This window comes from Lycium barbarum, chromosome 8 (genome assembly GCF_019175385.1).
Source record: "Lycium barbarum isolate Lr01 chromosome 8, ASM1917538v2, whole genome shotgun sequence".
NCBI lineage: Eukaryota > Viridiplantae > Streptophyta > Magnoliopsida > Solanales > Solanaceae > Lycium > Lycium barbarum.
The window spans coordinates 74,226,716-74,245,916 of record NC_083344.1 but is presented as its reverse complement, the minus strand read 5'-3'; positions in this window follow the sequence as shown (position 1 = coordinate 74,245,916).

The following is a 19,201-nucleotide window of genomic DNA, read 5'->3' as shown; positions in this document are numbered from 1 at the left end:
ATGTATATATATCTTTTGGGCTTGAGTCCCTTCCAGCTTATGATATCTATTAGTTAGTATCATGGTCCATACTCAGGTATGATTAAGTAATGTAGGTATGTCTGTGGTACTCGGTAGGTTAGCTCCGAGTACCCGTCATGGCCCTCCAGTTGGGTCGTGACAGAACTACTTGTTCCAGTGACTGTTTTTATGAATCCTTAAGAACAAGTTACTCAACTTGTTTTAGGATCACGTGGATACTTTACCACTTAGAGGAACAGGTTATTTAACCTTTTTGAACCTATTTGATGGACATATTAGTAATCGCATTTCTGTTTATTGTCCATTTTGCTCTTTATGTATAATTGCTCTCTCCCTTATTCCAGCTTTTTCCTTTCATCTAATTTCGTTGTTTTGAGGTTGATTCCTTGTTAGTATGACTCTTTTCATCCTTGAGCATACATCCTTCCTTGTAGATGCTAAGGCATTGATTGGTTCCACAGTGACTGTATCAGATATTCCCTCTGTATTTGTGCATTATTCTTTCTTCTATTTAAAGACTAGGTTTATCTACTTGTTTCATTCTAGGTTCCCCCTGTCTGATTGCCTTCTCATCTAAACTTTCTTTTCCAGCATTCTTCTTTTCTCTATTTTGAGAGTGAGCAGAATTTTCTGGTGATTCTTTTTTCTGACTTAAGCAAGTACTATTCATATATCATTGTGGCTTGCTCTTCCGCTCTTCTTTCCAGCAAAACGATCAAGGGTTAGTTTTAGGAACCCATGTGGACTTGGGCCCTTTTCAGTCTGGAGAGAGCATTAAACGACTCAACTCTATTTGTGCTCAAGTCATGATGTTAATCCAGGAGAGTGATCATTAGAGATATGAGTTTCTCCTTAGAAAGTGATCTAACTTGTCTTTTAGATCATGAATATGTAACCTTGAGTCCTTTTCTGAGTTTGACTGCCACGACCCAAATCGGGGATCATGCGGGCCCCTCCCAAATCCCATGTAGAAGGCGAACCCTTTTACCCAAAACACTCACATTTACATAAGAATGAATACCACAACACTAAACAATTTCCGTTATCAATTAAAATCAGAATTTTTACAAGAAATACTTTTACAAATACCAATTTCCAAATTCGTGTCTAGACTAGTATAAGAGCTTCTAAGATTACAACTGGAATAAATTAAATATAATGGAGCACAACCTCTGTTATAGAATAGAATTAACAGAAGTCTTCAAGATAGGCAACGGAGAATCCTCGAAAGATACAAATCCACAAACTCAACTTGTAACAACTCTAGACCCCGAATACGGTGTAGCAAGAGTAGTATCAGTACAACACTCGTACTGGTAAGTATTATATGCCAATAACGATTAGAAGATCATAATAACAATAGCAGACAATAGATGAGTATGGTAGGCAATAACTCGGTCAATCCACAAAATCAGTACGGGGAAAGGGGTTCTACTTCAAGAATACAATATAACATTCAAACCAAGATATGAGCTTCTCCAATATATGAGCTTCTACTCCAAAATCCACGAACCACACAATACTAGTCAAGATACACCCGAATACTACCTAAGTCGTCAAATAGAAATAACCATATGAAGACCAATTGTAGAATGAGTTCACACTACTACTCAAGATATGAAAACCCTCTACACTATTCTCTTCCACCTCACTTAACAAGATAAATGGGCCAATTCGCATAACAAGGATATATAACAATCAACGCAGAGTTCAATTTCTAAGTACGGGGTTGAACAATACCACCAGCACAGTCCAAACATCACATCACACGTACAAAAAGACCAACAGTCTAATAGCCTATGGTGAAGCACTTAAACACAAGTCTACTATGTTTTCCACAATTCCTCAGAATAATCACCAACACAAGTACAGCACATGAATCCGATCAATAGATGCAAAATGAGATGATAATGATGAATGAAATGATACACACACGCTCCGAGCGAAATATCCACGCCTCGATAGTCATGACCCATGGGAGACCCGCGAAGTCCATGTACCTGATGTGACGCACAACCCTATCCAGTATATATATATTGGGTTGGTAGGTTTCAGTTTAGTGCGGGGGGGGGGGGGGGGGGGGGGAATTAGAAATTTCATAACTTGTTTAACGTTGAAATAGTTCCATCATTGTGTAATGCTTTAGAGTTGTTCAATTTTGGGGGTGAGAAACTTGATTGTAATGGTGGGTTGTTTTTGGTAGTGGGTTAGTTCTCTTTGAAAAATTTGGGGTTGTTTGTTGGTTGAAATGGCTCTCTATAGTGTTTATAAATACATGCTGGAATATAGTCGATCAGTGAGTAAAATACTGATTTTGAGTCCAAAATCGAGAAAATATTTAAAAAATTTAGGGTTATTTAGCTGGGGACGACGAGTCCGCCACCGCGGCTGATTGTTATCGCTGGTGCGACTACGCCATGGCGTACAGTAGTGCGCTGGTGCAAATGACGGGGAAATGGGCTATTATGTGGGTGCGAGAGTTTGCTCGCTATGACTAGTCCTCTCCCGCATCCCAAAAATCGCTCTCGCTGAGAAGGTCTGCCCTGGCGGACATGTTTTCGTTACTGCGGTCTGGCTATAACGGTGATACTGCCGCTGCAGCGAAACCTGCACAAAGTGGCAAAAAATAGCATGCTTGTGCTAGTGTAAAACACCTAATGAAAAGAAAGGAGGTCAGAACTATGTTTGTTTCCTGGTTCCCGAAAGTCATCAACGCTTCCTAGAGTATACAAGTAAGGGGATGCTATTTGAGAGGGGTTTTAGCATGAATTGGGTGGAGCAACGTGCCCCGGAGTTCTACAGTCGGTTGTAAGCAATTGGGTGGACCAGCCTTGTCGATTATACCAAAAAATGCAATGAAACTTAGGTAAAGGAGTTCTATGCCATGCTTAAAATAGTGAACTTGTCTGCCCCGGATCCGAAAATCATAATTCAGGGTACCGTGGTGAAAATTTGGGCTGAGGTTATCAATGCCCATTACAACATGGATAACCATCCGGCGAGTGACATGGAGGCTACGGACTATGAAGGTAACGGGACTTGGTTGGTGTAGATACTGGTAGCAGAGGAAGAGAGGAGGTTGATCGATCGGGTCAACAAAAGGTCCGGAATCAAGAGTACTTATTTTATTGCCGAGGCCAGGAGGTGGCTGTACATCGTTTCTCGATAGGTACCCCCCTCAGGTAACACTACCAATGTTACCTATCCGCGGGCTCTCATAACCGCTTGTATTATGGATGACGTTCGGTGAACGTGGGTTTCCAGGTAATCCAGGAGTGGAAGGTGTTTGTGGCGGATCTGGATCCAAGCTTGATGTTTCCTTCTCTCAACATTGCCTTATGCATGGATGCGAGTGTTCCCAGGTGGAATGAGGATATTTTGGTTGATTCAAACATTGATTTTAACTCGCTGAAAGTGAAGGGACATGGTTCTCTAATCCAGAGCAAGAAAAGGAAGACCAACGAGGATGCCGGGGTGGATATGGGTCTTAGAGAGAGAGGGGACGAGGCTACACCTTCATAGACTCAGGGTCTTTTTGAGTGGCTTAATGCGCAAATGGATTTAATGAAGAGTTTGATCCTTGGGATTCCTAGGCCTTCCACCGACACCGGCCCGTCAGGTACTGCTGCTAGTTACTTCTCTCAAGAAGAGACGAAGGAATATATGAAGATACAAGATAAGATGAAGACTTCAGTGGCCACCCTACAGACTGTCTACACCTCCATGGGTAAGGCCCATATTGAGCTCTAGAAAGATTTTGACAAGGAGAAGAAAAAAAAGAACAAGTCTAGGGACAAACTGTTTGTGAAGGACTGGAGAGGCATCAAGGGTATATTCAAGTTGATGAACCCGAAAGTGAGGCTCCCAATCGAGAACAAGTATGACTTGGAGCGTTACTCTTTTCAGAGCGAGTCTAATAGTGGTGGGAAGGTCGGCAACTCCGATGATGACACCAATAAAGCAACCAGTAAAAGGCAAGAGTAGGCATTTTTCCCATTTTTGACATGGTTTTTCCCTTGTAGGGCTTTTATTTTTAGACATTGGTTTTTGGTTCTTCGATTCCTTTTGATGAATGTTTGAACAATTGGTTTTCTTGTTTTTCCGTACTTGTTTTTGGTGATTGACTTGATGGATTTTGCCCTTGTCACGCTTGGTAATGTATCTGGTCTGCTGGTTAAGAACTGCTATTTGCTTGAATTTTGTTTTTGAGTTTGAACAGTTTTTTGATAAATTGGCAGTAAGTCACTGTTTTCTGCCATACTATTGCTACAACGGACGTGAGATCCGCTATGGCGGATACGCCATCACGAAGGATGATGCGCGGTAGCGGACAAGGAGAAACTTGAGGAGCCCGCTACAGCAGACATAAATCCGCTCTGGCGGACTCGCAACGACGAATGACGATACGCTATAGCGACAAGAAAGAGCATGACCAGCGGACAGAAATCCGCTATGGCGTACTCGCTGTTGCGGACTAGGATCCACTGGCGCGATACTCTATGCAAATCTTATCATCGCCATGGCAGCCGTCCCTCCCGGGTGCAGGACTGCGGGCTCGAACCCTTGCTCACTGCTGCGAGAAGGTTGAACCAGTGGGGAATTTCTGATGCCCTCAAGACTTGCACAACACTAGGAACATGTCAAATCGCTTTTCGCACACGAAACAAACCATACAACATGACAACAAAAATATCGTTAGATACTAATTAGAATCAACCAGATACCAATTGGACATATCTAGAGGCCGAATTGACCGAAGTGGCACGATAAGAGAGAAAGAAGAGAATTTTCCTAAATGACCTATAGCCTCTCGTGGATGGGTACAAACGTCTACGTACCATTCCATGAGACTCTACTAGACATTGCTCTTGTACTTGTTAGACCGATAACCTAAAGCTCTGATACCAACTTGTCACGACCCAAATCGGGGATCGTGCGGGCACCTCCCAAATCCCACTTAGGAGGCGAACCCTTTTACCCAAAACACTCACATTTATATAAGAACGAACAACAACACACTATACAATTTCCATTATCTATTAAAATCAAAATTTATACAAGAAATACTTTTACAAATACCAATTTCTAAAATCGGTTCTAGACTAGTACAGGAGCTTCTAAGAGTACAACTGGAATAGATGAAATATAATGGGCCACAACCTCTGTTATGGAATAGAATTAGCAGAAGTCTTCAAGATATGCAACGGAGAATCCTCGAAAACTACTAATCCACGAACTCAACCTATAACAACTCTACACACCGAATAGGGTGTAGCAAGAGTAGTATCAGTACAACACTTGTACTGGTAAGTACCATAGACCGACAATGATTAGAAGATCATAATAACAATAGCAGACAACTGATAAGTATGGTAGGTAATAACTCAGTCAATCCACAGAATCAGTACGGGGAAAGGGGTTCTACCACAAGTATACAACACAATATTCAAACCTAGATATGAGCTTCTAGTCCACAATCCACTAACCACACGATACAAGTCAAGATACACCCGAATACTACCTAAGTCATCAAATAGAAATAACCATATTAAGACCAATTGTAGAACAAATTCACACTATTACTCAAGATATGACTACCCTCAACAGTATTCTCTTCAACTTCAGTTAACAAGATAAACAAGCCAATTCACATAACAATGATATACAACAATTAACTCAAGGTTCAATTTCTAAGTACAGAGTCGAACAATAGCACCAGCACAGTCCAAACATAACATCACAAGTACAGAAAAACCAACAGCCGAATCATAGCATATGGTGAAGCACCTAAACACAAGTTTGCCAAGTTTTCCATAATTTCTTAGAATGATCACCAACACAAGTACAACACACAAATCCTATCAATAGATGTAAAATGAGATGATAATGAATAATACATATGAAATGCAATGATACACACACGCTTCGGGCGGATTACCTCCACGCCTTGATAGTCATGACCTATGGGGACGCTATATATATATATATATATATATATATATATATATATATATATATATATATATATATATATATATATATATATATATATATATATATATATATATATATGTTGCGGAACGTCCAACCCAGTCCAAAATATGCATAATATATGTTGCGGCACGCAACCCGATCCAATATATGTATAAAATATGTTGCGGAGCGCAACCCGATCCAAAATACGTATAATATATGTTGTAGTGCGCAACCCGATCCAAATGTATGAGTATGAATGTGTGAATGATATCAATGCCAACGAGAATCTATCAATATCAATTGTGCCACACATGGACACCTATCACAATATCATGAATAAATCACATCCTTCCTCTTTACAAGACAATACACAATAAAAAAGAGATACGGGTTCACAATCATGATAAGGAAACTCAACGGCAAGTCTAATATCATGCACGTGGCAACAAGGAAACAAGCCACAATCAAACAACACTACCAACCTAAGTAATCCATCCCAACTTCTTACTTGAAGCTACACATACTTTCCCCAACAATAACTAACTCTACACATGCTTCACTAACCGAAGTCTAATCATAAAGTAAACTAGAACCATCAATAGGACTCAACAATACGGTACAGACTCATTCATGTTATAGAGATGCTAATGCTCACAACCAACGAGACATCCAACCAGAACAATGAGGCAACAACCCCACATAACAGTACCAACCTAGGACAATCTAACCCAACTTCATGTCCAGAGACCTAGGTGTGCTTTCTCCGTCACTCTCTACTGCCCATATATGAAATCCTAATTGGAATCTAATTCAAGTAAGCCGTAACCTACCTTGAGACCGAGCAGGTGCCACAAACATCCATTTGATCTTCATCTTCCATTTATGAATCAAAAGCCAAGATATGAGGGTCTAGGAATAGCAAGGAACCTGAGTAATCAAGAGTCTAGGATTAAGGCATTCATACTCGCTGGGGTTCTATAGAATCTAAATACAATCCCAGGCCCACAAGGGTAAAATCGAAACGTTTTCTAAAATTTGGTTTTCTTGGTTTGTATTGACTAATAATCTAGATTTCATGGTTATCTATGTCAACACGACATAAATAGAATTATTCCTTTTAAATCCCCAATTTCAAGAAAACCAAGTCTTAACCCATTTACAAAAATAGTGAAAGAATTAGGATTTGAGGTTGGTTAACTGACAAGAGGGGTTGCTCATATAGTAAGCACCCTCCACTTTCAACCCAAAGATTAAGAGTTCGAGTCACCAAGGGAGCAAACGTGGGAGATCCTGGGGGAGGAGTAAAAGAAAAAAGAAAAACAAAAGGTTGGTTAACTAGCATAGAGTATGAATCTAAGGGTTCCATGAAAAAAGCCATGTTTTTATGTAATGAAAAACCATTTTATCTTCCTAAGTTCTTTTACAAGTTACGAAATCACCATTTTTATCGAACCCTCTAATCAAACTTATTAAATGAAGGAAGAGATTCAAGAGATTGAAATAAATGAGGTCTAGCTATTACCTTTCCCTAGCACCCACGAGATTAGCTCTGGAAATGCCTCAAATGGTGGCTTAGATTGAGGGTTGAGAGAAAAATGAGATCAAATCCCGAAATGAACTTTAAATACTAGGTCTAACCAGCGTCGTCTACTGGAGCGAACATGGGGCCACTGTGACAAGACACTGCTATGGAGGAAAATTATCGCAGGGGAGGGTTCATGGATGTCGACCCTTTCTCTATATCGGAAACCTTAAATTTTAACCAGCCAGCTATAGCGAGCAACTAATCGCTGGGGCAGATCCGCTGCAGGAGTCCACCCCTCACTGCGGTGAAGTACTGGGTCCAGTGGCTATGGGTAAACTTAAATAGAAAAATCCCCCGTGCAAAACTATCGGCACAACTGATGAAGGTGGTTTTAGGATGCTAGTTAAGGGAAGTTTGGTAATGGCCAAACGGGTTGTTACATTGACTCCTCATTAGCTTTAAGTGTTGAGGGATTTTCTTTGTCTTTGTCGTCGCTCTTTTGATCATTGAGCAGATCCTTCAACCTTTCTTTTTCTGCTCTTTCTCGCTTCCATTTGATTTTCCATAGTGGGCAATCTCTGATTCTATGATCAGCCTTCTCGCACTTGAAACATGCTCCATTCTGTGTTTTGGCAGTAAGTTTTTCCTTTTTGGTTTTTGCCTTCATCTTAAGAGCTTGATTGTTGAGCCTGAGTTCCATTTACTGCTTCCTTAGTGGTTGTGCAACACTCAGCATGATCTTCTCCTAAGGTGTTAACCTCCTAGAGGAGAACCTCCTCTGATACCACATATCCAATTCTCGCTTATAGGAAGGAACACGTTACTTTTCCTGTTCTATGCTAACGTCGATGCAAAATAGTAAGAGGCAGGTAAGTAAAGGACATATAATATTTACGTGGAAACCACCCGGCTCAGAAGGTGATGAAAACCACGACCTACAGACCTATAGGATTTCTGCAACTCCACTACAACAATGAGCCAACTGCAAAGTTACAATTACAACCTCTATAATCTAACCGTTAAACCCCAACCTTGCTACCCAACCACTGATTAGCATGCTATCTCCAAGTAGTAAACCTCCTAGTTGGAGTTACAATTGTTTGTATCTACTTTAGTGCTTCTAATAAAGTGAATAAAGATACAGCTCAAAAAAACAAACCTAATACATAAATCTAGACTTCAAAACTGGGAAACATTATTTAGTAAAACAACTCCATCGATCCTTCTCTGCGTAATAGGGACGCAACCTTGGATTCTTCAATATGTTGGATATATCTTTTGACAGCACCATATTCTGAACTCTCTCTTTGTGGGTGCACAAACTTCTTCTTGGAAAAACCTAGGTATTTATAAAATTGAAGCTCTGCAGGTCGGCAAACATAAAACCCTTTCCTAGTCGATCAACGACAATCACGTAGGGTTTGTGTAGTATTTGGATTCTTGCCTTGTTGAGTCCGCTTCTAATATATGTAGAAGGCTTACTAATCCCTACAAATATGGCAAGGAAATTTGTATACTTGACCACCAAGTTCTTTCGATAATTCTGCAAATCCTAGTTGTTGTAGGACTTGCCATAAAGCATATTCACAAACCTGTTGTCACGACCCAGCCCCGTGGGCCGCGACTGGCACCCTACCTGGGTGCCCAGACCGAATCACACATTCATTATAAGGTTCAAACTTATTTCCGAATTTTACGAAATCATATCAAACATAATTCATGAAAATATGTCTTAAGCGGTCACGCCAAATCAAAATACCATATCAAATACAAACGGAGCGACGGAATAGACATCGCCGGTCAAAAGTGTAAACATAAGCATAAGGGTCATTTGGGGCCATCATAACAAACAGACCGCTTTAAGACCAGAATTCAAATCAAACCAACATACACAGGACCCTTACCCCACATATATGACTACAAGCCTCTACGAATTCAAAACAAAGACATATGGCGAGACAGGGCCCCGCCGTACCCAAATAGTCAAATGTACAGAATATATACAAAGCAAAAGGAGTCTGTACCAGAAGTGGACTCCGGATCAAAGAGGAGTACTCCGGAATAGCAAAGAGTGAAGCCTACTGCGGAGGATCACCAATGTCTGCACCTGCGGGCATAAAACGCAGCCCCCGAAGAAAGGGGGTCAGTACGAAATATGTACTGAGTATGTAAAGCACGGAGTACAGAAATATGGATCAAAACCGAAAGCAAGTCAGATGTCAAAGTGAAGCACAAATTGGTATGTCGAAATCCGTATCGAAATCATATACGTATACATAATGCAAACGAAATCATGCAAACGCTTAGGAACGTGGTCGCCACTCCGACGCTGGCGCCACACACAGCATAACACCAGAAGGTTTCAAATCTCCGTACATCCCCGAACACAAACATAATCATAGGTGAGCGTATCGCATCACGAGCCATATCACCGCATAACTCCAAACGGAACCCGGCCCTATGGCGAGGTCTCGGGAACCATAACACAGCATACATCCGAATTATCACAAGGCGCACGAATCAAAACCGGCCCGGGAACCGGTGAACGAAGTCATAATAAGGCACGAGCGGAGTCGTGAGCAAACAAATGCAAATCATACTTCAAAATAGTCTTTCAAAACAGAGTAATCCCATAAGTCATTTCATAATACAAAATAATCGGATACTTAGTCGATATAAGGTTTCGTTTCACAAAACGTTTCCAAAGTAGTACATATAGCTCAGAACGTACCTTAGCGTATCGTAATATTCAAAACATATCCCGTAGGAGGAAGTTCCGAAATCGAAAGTATCATTTCGAACTCTATTTCAAAGGACAGCCCAATAAGACAAATAGGGCGTCTCGGGGTTAGCGGGCCCATCTCAAGTCAAATTGAGGTGGCGAACACATTTTACGAATATTTATATGCCAAAGGTCATACCTAATCATTTCTAAGTTACCCGACCACATTTCGATAGGTTTCGGACGAGTGGTGGCTTTCTAGCCAAAATAGAGCCCTTAGGCTTCAATTGAATTGAATGAATAGTAACTCTTCTGTGGATCGGGTCTCGAGGAGCAGAGATGCTCCGGAAGTTCTCATATTTGCCTATCATACTAAGATATGCCAAACGAAGGAGTGGGAAGCTTTACATACCTTACAGACGTCGTATGCTCTCCCAAAAGTCAAGTCCCGTTTCGTCTGAAATCTGCAAATGGTCAAAGTTACCAATTGAGATTCTTAGGCTTAAAAATGCCTTTAACTTCATTTTTGCCTACCGAAATTTCGGCAGCATTTCCCCTATAAATCTAACATCCCCGAGACTTAGCTCGGCTCAAAATACATCAATACAACAGCCCACACATCATCAAACAACACAAGTAATAATCAAACCACTCTAGCTTCAAAGTTCTACTTTGTTACCTAAGTTGGCAACTTTCATTCAAACTTCCAAAACTCCAACTCTATATCTACATAATTGTATTCATTTCCTCATTCAAACTTATACAATCACATCCCAAATACAATCCAAGCCATACACGAAATTGCCCCAAAATCCATTACTTTCCATAATTCTTCAAAACATCGAAAATTCACGACGAACATTCTAACTTGCGTCGTTTCATTCCGAATTCATTAATATCAACTATAACTCATATTTAAAGTATTTAGCACCCTAAATATACAATGATATACACAATTATACCAAAGGTATACACTTTCCGATAATGTCCGAAATCATTTTCCAACGCCAATTTAATTCATCAATCAATCATTTACGACATAAAGATCACAACAACACATTATACAAACTAAACAAAATCAATTCACACCACTTTCTTCTTCCTAGGCTCACGGCCAACATACAATATACACACACACCCACGACTTTCTATATACACCAAAGTTACGGGATTCTCGTCTATTCTCAATCCTTAACACATTCATATCAATTCTATATCATAAAAGTGTAAGAATTCTCACCTTTTCTTGAAACCCCGCCTTGTCGCAAACGTAGTTCTTGTGCCAAACTAATTATACCCCGTTGAAGAGAGTCTTGAGTACTCCACAACTACGTAGAAATTAAGATTTTTGGACCTCAAACAAAGCTTGGAAAATTTTCTTTTTCTCTATTTTCTCCTTCGGCCGAGAGCTCTATTTGCTTGGTGTTCTTGAATTTTTGTTCTTGTTCTAGATAATTACCAAGTATAACATGATATATATCTATATATTTGATCATGTGCATAGCACATGATCATTAACAAAGGGGCTTGGGCCATGGATATGGCCGGCCACCTCTAAACATTGGGCCTCAATTTTTATGTTGTATTTTTCTTGGCCCAATCATAAAACGTCCCGTTTTGCAATTCCCGAAACTAATTTCCGAAATTCCAAATTTACCCTCGGCCTTTCCCGATGTCTTAACATTAACGATTCCATAACCAACATAGTCATATTCACTAAAATCAAATTATGTCCTTATAACACACAAGTCGTAATTATTTCTCGATTTCCAATTATACGAAAACACGGGACATAACACCTGTTTCATCCACCTAGTTCATCTACTTCTGAATCTCTGCACTATCTAAGATAAAACATATTCTTAAACCTGTTTAATCATCCCTTTCATGTTCATACTTCTGACTTCTTCTTGAGTTTGCTTTTGGTATGGATGATGGAATATGTTGACAGACTTGTTTCATTCATCATGTGTAGCTCTGTGTCTATCTTATTCCCATGCATTTATTCATTGCTGGAATAAATCATTCCCACCTTGACGTACTCTTTAACTTCTGATTTTGTTCTTGCTCTGTGATGGAACATGTTTGTAGACCTGGTTCTTCTGTTAACCTAATTTACATGCTTTGTCTGCAAACTCTTTAGTTGAACAATTTCTTCCTTCTGAACATTGTGTTCCGAGTCTGAGACACTTTACCTCTCCTCTTCTTCATTATCTCACCACTGCTGGTTATTCGTCCACTACACCTGATTCCTCAACTGTACTAGATGACTTCTTTGTATAGAACAATTTGCATACTTGTTCTGCCCTTTCATTGAACTTCTTTAGGACTGAGTTTGTGTTCATCTCCTTCTTTGCTTTACATGTGCCTTTGTGATAGAGCCTGTATGTTGATGGTTCATTTTGCTCAATGATCTGATTTCTAGATTGCACTTTTATTTGTACACATATTTTGTTGTCCATATGTCTGCATTCCCCTTTGCTGCTTTATTGCAATGGAACATGTCCTTGGACTTGTTCTTACCATCCTGTGTTGGCTTCTTCTTCAGACCTTTTATAGTGTCTGAAATTTCTACTTCACTAGCTTCCCTCAAATGCTTGCCCTCACCTTATTTGAACACTGTAGGTTATCACTGTGTTTTCTTGCTTGTAGTTTTCACCATGCGTTTGGGCTAGTTTACTTTTACTTGTTCGGGTCCTTGCTTTGTCAATCATTACCACATATATCTCGACCTGGTTTATTTACTTTGGGTTCACTTTGTCAATAATCAAAACAACACACATGGTTATATGCCAACAGGTTGGATGATGATTTGGTGTTAATTCATGTTAACAAAATGGAATAATACTTGGGGTTTTAGTAGGAACTCACCTATGAGGTTTGGAGAAGTTCTACGGTCTTTTCTCCTCAAATGTTGGACAAAAACGAACTACAAAGAAAGATTTATGAAAATTTCACGTGGTCGACATTTATAGGTGGATCCGTTCTCTTGACCGATTTGTGCCACATATTGTAAAATGCTGCAACAAATCACAATGTAAATCGTAATAGAATACCTAGAAAGTTTTGGGCCACAATGTGTACAAAATGCGGCCAAAAATGCTGCCGTGTATTGCGATTTGCTGGGCATATTCATCCAGCGGACTACTCTGCGACCTTTCAGTAAAACAATCATAAAAGTTTACTCACAACTCTGTTGAACTGAGCCATATATTTTTAAAAAGGTATTTCAAAGGGCTACAATTTTCATGTTTTAAGTGTTCTCAGATTCCTAACGGATCTACACGAAAACTTGCTAGAAGTAGGGCCTACCGTTAACTTAGTTGATTCTATCAAATCTTATGCACCTCACTATTCGTCTTGATGTTAAAACAACTATTTCCACCAAAAGTCACTTTGATGTACTTCATAAGGTTAGAATGTCACATTATCACTCTCCTAACGTATTGACACTTAACCTGAATTTACGAAGTGTTGCAATATAGTGCCTCAAATGGAGCCATCTCAATACTCGAATGATAACTATTGCGGTAAGAAAACTCCACCAAGGGTAGGAATTTTCCCCAATGATCACCAAAGTCAATCACACAAGCTCGCAAGATATCCTCTAGAATCTGAATAGTCCGGTCGGACTAACCATCAGTCTGAGGGTGAAAAGTTGTCCTCAGCTCCACCGTAGTACCCAACCCCTTCTGCATAGGATGCCAAAATTGAGATGTAAATTGCGTGCCTCGACCCGAAATGATCGAAATGCACACCCCATGCAAATGAACTATCTCCCGATTATAGATTTTGTCCAACTTCTTAGAATTTTAAGTAGTCTAAACCAGAATGAAATATGCCGATTTCATCAACCGGTCCACAATGACCCAAATAGCATCAAATTTACCCAAAGTCCATGAAAATCCTACCACAAAGTCCATAGTAAACTTCTCCCACTTTCACTCGGGTATGGGCATACTCTGAGGCACACCACCTGGCTTCTGGTGCTCATACTTCATTTGTTGACAATTCAAACATCGAGACACAAACTCCACTATGTCCCCTTTCATCTTACACCATCAATAATGCTGCTTCAATTAAAGATACATCTTTGTAGCCCCCCGAAGGAATGATATACTTTGAATTATGATCCTTCTCCGTGATAATCGAGTCAATTCACCAACTCTAGAAGTACAAACTCGACCCTTGATCCTCAGAATACCCTAAACATCAAGAATCGCTTCTTTAGCCTCTCCCTGTAACACCTTATCATAAATCTTACACAACTTCACATCAGCGAACTGTTGAGTCTTAATATGCTCCAATAAGGAAGACAATCCCTCCACACAAGCTAGAACCCTACTAGGCTCTAAAATATCAAGTCTCACAAAACAGTTAGCCAAAGACTAAATATCCATAGCCAAAGGACATTCTCCCACATGTAACAATGCTATACCATCCATACTCACCACCCTTTGATTCAAGGCATCCGTCACTATATTGGCCTTATCGGAGTGATATTGTAACACTCTATAAATTGAGATTAGGTGTGAATGTGTTAAATGAGCGCTAACGTGACATTTTAACCATATGAAGTCCCATCGGATTTGGGTGGAAATAGTTGTTTTGGAATCAAGATGGATTGCGAGGTGCATAAAATTCGATAGAATCAATTAAGTGTTTGATAGGTCTGTATTCCATCTTGATTTAGTAAATTCCATTAGGAATTTGAGAAAACTCAAAAACATGAACGTTGTAGCCCTTTGTAATAACTTTCCAACGGTATATGGTGGCGCCCAAATGGAGCTTTGTACAAAGAGTTATGCCCTTTTCACTGAAGGCAGTGCAGCAGGGCCCTTGTGTCCCAAGAGTGGCGTAAGCAGAAGCAGTCTCGGATAAAAATTTTACCTTGTCCGGCACCCTTGCGATGAAAGGGTAGTGCAGAAGTCGTATTTTTCCAAGTTATGTATTTTATTATATATTTAAGGTCGGGGTTTATTTCCCTAACTTCCCCAAGTGCGAAAAATGACCTAAAAAGAGATAGAACTCATCCCAAGCCTCAAGACCCCTTCAAGGTAAGTTTTAATGATGATTCTAAGTTTCTTTAAATTCCCCAATACTTTATTAATAGGATTAAACCCTTCAAATGCATCAATAATCGATTGAGACTTGTCTTTGGGTGTAAAACCCTAGAACCAAAATTCAAGAGAGTTGAACGTCAAAAAGGTAATACCTTCATCCTTTAATTGATTATAGTTTTATATTAATGATTGTAGACTATAAGTTCATGTGATATGAGTTAATGGGTTTAAAAGCATGAACAATTATAGGTTTGGGTTGTTAGTTTTTGATTGTTGATTAATGGTGTTGGCTACCGATTGGGTTATGAAGAATGATGTAAATGGTATCGATATGAGATTTTAAAATCATCTAGAAGCAAGAGGATGGGTTGTGAGGTGAAGAAACACCATTAATAAAGGTTTTGGAGTTTCATGCCGACCAAGTGTTTGATAAAATGCCTAGACGACCAAGACATGAGTGTCATTACTAATGTTGATTCCCTTTGACATATATTGTTATAGATTAAAATCGAAAGGGGTGACGAACATTGTAGTATGTTTAAAGGCCGACATTAAGGTATGTAAGGCTTACTCTCTATGTGTGGGAATGCTAATAATTCTCCCCACGTCACGCTCATTCATGTTTCCATGAATTTGTCATCCTTATGAGTATTAAACCCTAGTTCATGAAAAACGACCTAGAGATAGAACTCATCCCAAGCCTCAAGAACCCTTCAAGGTAAATTTTAATGATGATTCTAAGTTTCTTTCAATTCCCCAATACTTTATTTACAGGATTACACCCTTTAAATCCACGATAATTGATTGAGACTTGGCTTTGGACGTAAAACCCTGGAACCCGAATTCAAGAGAGTTGAACGTCCAAAAGGTAATACCTTAATCCTTTAATCGATTATAGTTTTGTACTGATTATTATAGACTCTAAGTTCATGTGATATGAGTTAATAGGTTTGATAGAAAAGCATGTAAGCTTGGGTTATTAGTTTTTTATTGTTGATTAATGGTGTTGGCTACCTATTGGGTGATGAAGAATGACGTAAATGGTATCGATATGTGGTTTTAAAATCATCTAGAAGCAAGAGGATGGGTTGTGAGGTGAAGAAACACAATTAATAAAGGTTTTGGAGCTTCATGCCCACCAAGTGTTTGATAAAATGCCTAGGTGACCAAGACATAAGTGTCATTACTAATGTTGATTCCCTTTGACATATATTGCTATAAATTAAAGTCAAAAGGGGTGACGAACGTTGTAGTATGCTTAAAGGACGACATTAAGGTATGAAAGGCTAACTCTCTACGTGTGGGAATGTTAATAATTATCCCATACCACGTTCGTTCATGTTTCCATGAGTTTGTTATCCTTATGAATATTAAACCTTGGTTCATGAATAGCTTAAATGTTCTTATTGTTCAAATAACAAAACTTCACATTTCATTCATGTATATCATTCTGAGCATCATGAACTCATTACTTAATCCATGAATACTCATACATTGATTTCCATGAGTCTTCAGGCATGTAACATAAAAATGTACATGAACTGTTATTGCTATATTCCATGAATCCTCCATGAATCCTATGTCTCAAGAAAACTATATTATGTATACATTTTATGAACTATATTATAAACTATGTTTTGAAAACCATGGGCTCAGACAGCCTGAAACTACGTACGCTAGCGTGGGATAAGGATCGCTCCGCCTAGTTAGGATGATTTCTTAATGTTTCCCATTACGGGATATTTTATGGATCCATTCTTGTCATGTTAATGTCTCATACCCTGACAAGGTACGAGATGGCTTAGTTGATAGGGCAGAGATAAGATTCCACGTGCTCACGCAGTGGTTACATGTCGGTTTTACTAAGGCTCTCCCACATATATACATACTTAAAATATTTTACTTAGTTTACAGCTTGATCAGGCAGATAATGGTCTGTCCAGGTTTCAGTTACAACTTATTGTTTTACAGCTTCAGTTATAGTTTACAGTATATATTCAGTTTATAGTTACAGTTTCAGTTTTAGATTACTTCAGGTATCCATGTTGTAGGTATAGATTTTCAGGATGACGGATCTGTTCATTAGTACTACACCATATCAGCTGCTGGTGAGCCCCATTTACTTTGGGACGTTGTTCTTACTTTCAACAGTCCTATCATGTTAGAGAATCATGTATGTTGGGGCCTTGTCCCTGCATCAGTTCAGTATTTTAGACTCATGTCAGAGGTTACATAGACCAGTCAGTATGTCATGTTGGGTATTCAATTTTGTTTAGCCTTGTGGGCTGCATTATCATGCTTACAGACTATTTTCCGCACTCATGATTAAAACAGTATTTTTCAGTATTATTATGATAACAGTATTTTTCAGTATTATTATGATAGCATATGTTTTACTTTTACTTTCATGTTTTGAAATCACATTCCGCATAAGTACATATCTCATGTTGATTCAGCAAGCCATGTAGTTTACTCAGTCACATGCAGTCAGGTACCGAGTTCCGTGTTACACCCAGGCCATAGTTCGGGGCGTGACAAACCTTGTCCAGTGGTGGTTCCTTATACGTGTGTGCCGACAACACATATAAATGGTTAACTACCAAGACATTCAAGATTATCTCAGTTCTTTCTACTCTAGATAATTCCATGAAGCTTAGAGCAGTAAGAAACTTTCTCTTTATATCGAATGTTATACGTACAAGAATGCGAAAGCAAAGAGCAAGAAATCCAAGGCCCAAATGAGGATGATTGCCGTTGGCGTAAAATTGTGAAGTTTTTGATAGCAATGGATGGGACTTGGGCTGATATTAAAAGTGGAATAAAGTGCATGTCACCTGAGGAGGGGCAGTTGTATCATGGATGTGAAAGTCGAATAATAACGACGTACTTAAGAAAGAAGAATGAGAAATTGCAAGAAGAGAAAGATAGAGAAATTAGCAAAAGAGCTTAGTCTATAGGAAATGTAAGCCATGGAGGATCTCAGGGATGTGGAGGCAGAATGTTTTTCGACAATAGGTCATCAGGACCCACGCCTTCTGTAGCCAGTACACCAGTCCCAAGGTCTTGATATTATTAGAAAGGTCAGCTCAGCCAGAATTAGAGTTTCAGACCACCAGACTATCAGTCATAGTCCAGTGTGGGCCACAGAGGTTTTGAAAATCCTATGTGCAAAAAATGTGATAGGAGACACCAAGGGGTGTATCGTTCGGGCATGGATTTGTGTTTTGGATGTGGCCAGCATTGTCATGACCCCACTAGTGGGCCATGACGGATACCCGGAGCTGGCCATCGAGCACCACTCACAATGCTATCTATCATACCCAACCTGGCCATATATCATTCTCAAGACAAAACTCTTCATAAGATGGTCATTAACACTCCTAAAATATATATATATATATATATAAATAAATACACATTAGCCCACGAGGCTACCAAAAATGATATACAAAAGATACCGTGGTGTATTCATTAGACACTTACTACCAACGCATACGCATTTACGAGCCTCTACTGGAGAACTGAGACATAAGGACGGGACAGGACCCCATGATACTCAAATATGTACACAAAAGAATGCATCAATAACTGTCACCTCCGGAGTAGTGGAGTGCTCCTATGTAGCTGCTGATAGACTCCTATGAATCTGTACCGCTTCCCTGTCTACCTGTGGGCATGAACACAGCGTTCATAGAAAGAAAGGACGTCAGTAGAACAATGTACTGGGTATGTAAGGCATACATAATAACATGATAAAGAGATGTAAAAATATAAGATAAAGGTGTCATGACACAAACTGATGGGCCATGACTAGTGCCTAAGCTGGGCACCCGTATACGACCCGCTAGATATAATCCGACTGAAACTGAAAAAAATATGGCACTCTGTAAAAGC